Genomic DNA, 5,740 nt, shown 5'->3' with positions numbered 1-5,740 from the left:
ATGAGGCCAGACAGCACCTTCAATGCAACAGCCCTTTCAGGGGTGCAGCAGCATCACCCCTCACCCTGGCACTCGCCTGTGCCCTACCTCTTTGGTGGCCTGGCTGCCATGATGGGCCTCATTGCATTTGCCCTCCTCATCCTTGCTTGCTCCTACTGGAAGCTCTCTGGTTACTTTGGCAGTGGTGAGGGTGGCCAGGCTGGTGATGTGGGTGAGGCTGCTGGTGACAAGCCCTTGGAGTCCATCAAGGTCTGCAATGATCACTTGGATGAGAAGATTGTGGTCATCATGGCTGGTGACCAGAAGCCAACTTTCTTAGCAACACCAATCTCTAGCAAACCCTTTTCCTTTGTTGAGCACAAAGAGGTGATGATCAAGAGCTGCGGTGAAGGTGGTGACAAGAAGCAGAGTGATCAGACCCAGAACCAAAACCAAAGCCAGACTCAGGCTCAGTTCCAAGACCAGCAACAGCACCAGACTCAGGGTGATGAAAACCATTGAGACTGTGAAGATGGGTTTGATAAGAAGAGGTTGGTTTTCATGGAAGAGGAGAGTTATAACTAAAAATATGTAAAATTTTCCTTTTCTTCTCTGTTTGTTGACTTGTTAGGACGGGAAAATGTAAATTTTTGAGTTGAGTTCAATGAGAAGTTAGAGGTTTTTTCTGAATAGCATTTGTTCCTCCTTTATCTCTCTTCTCTCTGTTGGTGTCTTGCTTTTCTCCCCATTTCTTTATTTTGGAAAGAGAGCATAAAAGTTTGATGGGTTATACAAAGCACGGGTGAACTATGATGCCCTCTCTTTTTTATTCAGCTTTTGCAATTAAAAAACTTTCCAGTTTTCGCCCCATCAATCCTAGTAACAGAGATGAAAAACTTCAACCAAGAAGCATAGGAAGGAGGCCTTTGGCACCCTTTTTTTTGTTCCTTTACACATCTTTTTCACTTCTTTTGTGAAATGAATGAACATCTTCAACCTTCGTTTCTTTGCTGTTTTTTCTCTGCAATCCGGCTGTTCTTTCTTTGGGGTTTTGTGTATGGGAAAGAAGCGGCCGTTAAAAGCCAAAAATTTCCGGCGGACATGCCGGAATTCCTCTTTGGAGAGGCGTTTCATTTGAATCTTGCAATCATAAAGAAGGAAAGTGGGCAAATGATAACGTAAAAATAGGAACACCAAGTTGGCCTTTCTAGAGAGCGAGAGAGAGATGGAGAGAGGCGGGACAGTACGGCAGGTGTGGTGCCACGTGTCATGATTTTTTATGTGATACGAACACGTGTGAAGAGAAGAATAAGGAGATTTTTGTCGGTGGAGGACACGTATTGAATGACTAATACGTTGTCGTTGTGTATGCGGCGAGACGCGAGCGTTGTTGGTCAGAGAGAGAGAGAGGCCAGAGATAGGGTGTAAATGAGCGGTTCAAACGTAATCGGATACGGACCGGATCAAGAATAAGCGGATCCGGAACCGATTTTAAGTTCAGAACCTAACACGGATCCGGACGAGAAACTGATGCGGTAAAGTTAATCCAGACCGACTTTCTTTTTCTTTTTTTTTTCAATTTTTTAATGGTAAGGAAACAAGCGTTTTACATGCAAAAATTTATAAAATGGGTTGGATTTGATTAGTATCTAAATATCGATCCTACAGAAAATTCTGGTTGGGGATCCAAATTTGGATCCAAATACATCTCTGAATCTTAAGATCACGGATCCATAAAGTATGTTGGATTCGGATTAAAAGTCCACTCTGAAATCAATCCGTTCACACCTCTACTGATAATCTAGCTATATTGAGCCAACTGTTTTATGGGTGGAATTGGATATGGGCTAATCCAAATCTTGAACCAAAACATATAAGTATGAATCCGACCCAAATATGCATATGGATCTTATTCTAAGATCTATCTTAGGATTGTCGGATCCGGAGTATGGTTCCGAGCAAAACCAATCCATTTTACCCCCACTTACAGATCTGGCGTTTCTTGTATGCGGAATGTTCTGTTGACAAATATTAGGTGTCAATCAGAATCGTGACATGTGTTAAAACCATTAAAATAATATTAAAAAGATTTTAAAGTTATTTTTATATTGATTAAATCAATTTTCTGGCGATACGATATGTATTGGACGATTCAGGTCGACACTGACAACACTGGTTCAAACATTAAGAGCTCAGTAACAAATATCGACACATTCTTGCCATAATATGGCGACAAATTGCTTGAAAGTTTAAAATGGCAATTTCTCGTGAGATTTTCAAAATATCAAGAGATTTATGAAAAAACATAAATACCATGATTTAAACGTGATATTTACATTTTAAATGGCTATTTATCATGAAAAAACTGTGTATTTTTATTTTTAAATAATTTTTATTAATATTTTCTTATAAAAATAATTTTTATATTTGTAATTTATTTTTTTTATTGCCAAGATTTTGCTGAAAAAATGTGAGATTTATGATTTTTTTTTTATTTCTCACGAGTTTTTAACAAACTAGATTTTACCGAAAAAAACGTTTGTCACTATGATTAAGAACGATTACCGAAAAAAAATTAAGGAGATCACCTTCTCACACAAGAACGATTACGAAAATTGGGCTTCCACCTTCCAAGCCGATGCTCATTATGCGAAGGTGAATCGAAGAATGCGAGCCACCTATCCTTCCTATGTCAGGGTTAAACAAAGCACATTCATGTGGATATCGATCTCACTCAGTCACTGACGCTCACACAATGCATGCAGAAAAACACAAGCACAAGAAGAACACCGATTTACATGGTTCGGTTAGAAAATAACCTATGTCTACCGTGCCTTTGTTCAATCTTAAACAAAGACTATTTTCTTCTTCTTATTTATATTCTGATTACAAGATGGGTTGTTCTCTTCACGATTTTTATATTTCAAAGTTTGCTGAACTTTCTTAATTGTAGGATTCAATAATCCTATCGTCTTCAGCAACTTATCGTTTTTTTTGAATTTAGTTGAGTTACCATCATTTTCCTTGATCAGCTTTAGGTAAGTCGATATCCCTAATTCCTTGAACGACTTCACCCATTTGCATTATCTTGAGAAACCCATTTTGAATATCTTCTCACGAGAGGCACCTGACATATTCATACCGTTAACAGCTCCCTTGCAAACTCAATGGTTCACTGCAAACATTGAGTTTGTAATGTAACGTAGAAAATCACTAAGTAGATAGTGGTTTGGTGAAAATATCTGCAAGTTCATCATTAGTGTGAAGATACTGCACTTTAAGCTTCTTCTTAGCCACCTTATCTTTGATAACATGCACATTGATTTTAATATGCTTTATTGGAGAGTGAAAAACGTGATGTGAGGCAAGATATGTTGCACCAATATTTTGCACTAAATAGTTTTAGAGGAGCCATATAATCCTAGTTCATGCAAAAGATAACTAATCCAGGTAACTTCGGCAGCGGAATTTGAAAGAGCACGATATTCTGCCTCGGTGCTTAAACGAGAAACTGTTATTGGCTTTTTCAAACTCCATGAAACCAAATTAGGATAAATGAAAACCGCATATCCACCAGTGAATTTCTGATCATTAGGACATCTTGCCCAATCCGCTTCAGTATATACAAAGACATCAAGATTGTTGAAGAGAACCATAGAGATGTTAGGAAAAACCACGAGCAAGAGACAATAAAAAAGAAACAAAGAACAAGAACGATCAAACAAAACACAAGAACACAGATTTACGTGGAAAAACCTCTCCTTAAATCCGAGAGAGAGTAAAAAACCACGGCCGCCCAGAGAGAAATATTATTACTCTTAACAGACGGTTACAAGCTCGGGAAAGAAAAGTGAGAATATAAACAAGGCAAGGGTGACAACCCTAACCCTAACCAAACCGGGTCGGATCCACTGAAAACCGGGTCCCAAACATAAGCCTCAGAAAAAACAATGAATCAGGCTCCACAACTCATCAAGAGAGACCATAGTGAATAGTAGCTTTAAGGTAAAGTAGGATCCATTTGACAGTTTGCCAATATTATGTAGTTGGCCGATACTTGAACTGACATATATACCTTATTGACTGCAAAGGCGACTTCCGCCCTAGTCAACATGATGTATTGCAAAGCACCAACATTATTGCGATAGAGTGTGGGATCTTCAATCGTAGAACCATAAAATGCTGATAGAGATGTGTGTGTTGTTAGGTGTAAGAAAGAAGGGAGAGAAATTCAAAGAAGGAATGGGGTGTTTAAAGATAGAGGTCTTGATGAGGTGGAATAGTCCCATATTGCTTTTGCTTGAGTTTTCTGAGAGCTTTATAAGCAATTAGTGGACTCATACACTTGTTCCTGAGAACAAGGGAGTGGGATGACCACCACACACACACACGCGCGCGCGCCCCCGCCCGCCGTGCCGTGTCGTGTCGTGCCGAGCGGGTCGGTTCGGGTTCGGGTTCGGGTAATTGGCCCTTTAGGGCCATATCCAATCAAGACAAGTATCTTTTTACCCAAAGTTTCTTTGGATTCGGTAACGGGTTATGGGAATGGATAACGGGTCACGACTCTTCGTATTCTGTGCCCGTTATGACGCTTCGGATTCCGTAACGGGTCTCGATCTTTCGAAGACCGTTAATGGATCACGACTCCTCAGAATCCGTAACGGGTCCTTCCACGTTTCATAACCGTTCGTGGGTTATAAAAGCGTGGTGAGGGCTGGGGTTACGAAAAAGGTTGAGAAAGGCGATTTCTGGCCGAAGCTCTGCGATTTCCCATCTCTCTGTTACTCTCTCTCTCTCCTTTTCCTGAGATATCCCGAAGAGGGTTGTTCTGCAACTTTGGTTCGAAGAGGCTGTTTTCGAAGGACGACCCGCCGGAGTGCACCGTTCGGTTCATCGTGGCTATTGTATCCTGGGGGAAGGACGTCAGACCCTGTTTTGCACAGTATGTGGGGGCGAATCTTCTCTAAGGGGAGTACCTTCGTACGCCTTAGCCTATTACATAAACTAAACATGTTCCTGTTGTTTTCTTTATGTTCTATGCATCTGTTTAATCTTATGCTGTCGTCTGGATTTTGGTCTGATGCGGAAAATGTCATGCTTGCTCCCTGTTATTGTTTCGGTCGTCTGTTAATCATGTTATTTACACTGTTGTATTTCTTGATTTATTTTGTGTTTTATATCATGATGACGATTGTGAAACTGTGTGATCTGAAAAATGATCCAACAGTCTTAGAGAAGATTCTAAGCATGTCGTCTTCTTCTGCGTTTGTACCAAAAGTGGACATGTCCGGTATGCCGGAAAAGTTTGCCGGACAGAACTTCAAGCGTTGGCAGCAACGCATGAAGATCTGGTTCACTACGATAGGGCTGTTGAATGTTCTGGAAGTCGACTGCCCTTCGGTGTCTGATACTAACCCTGACCCTGCTGCAGTTACTGCGGCTGTAGAGTGGAAAGAAAAGGACAATATATGCCGTGGTTGCATACTGTTGGCTCTGTCCAACACATTGTTCGATGTATACTGTTCTTCGTCTACCACTGCTAAGGGTTTATGGGATCAACTTGACAAGAAGTACAATACCGAAGACCAAGGTCTTGAAAAGTACTCTGTTGCCAAGTTTCTGAAATATCAGATGGTAAAAGGCAAGTCGGTCACTGAGCAGGCACACGAGTTTCTGCTACTGCTCCATAGTTTGGCTGAGGCTGAAATGAAACTTCCTGAGAAGTTTCAGGTTATGACCATCGTAGAGAAATTTCCTAAGT

At 40.7% G+C, this 5,740-nt stretch overlaps 1 pseudogene; it reads left to right on the top strand.

The window, feature by feature from the left end:
• LOC149835269 (protein GLUTAMINE DUMPER 5 pseudogene) lies at positions 1–870 on the top strand (annotated as a pseudogene).
• Positions 871–5,740: the final 4,870 nt, after the last annotated feature.

The sequence above is a fragment of the Nuphar pumila genome, chromosome 6 (genome assembly GCF_984573655.1).
Source record: "Nuphar pumila chromosome 6, dmNupPumi1.hap1.1, whole genome shotgun sequence".
Lineage (NCBI taxonomy): Eukaryota > Viridiplantae > Streptophyta > Magnoliopsida > Nymphaeales > Nymphaeaceae > Nuphar > Nuphar pumila.
The sequence above is the reverse complement of the archived record's forward strand: the minus strand, read 5'-3'. Positions and strand labels throughout refer to the sequence as shown.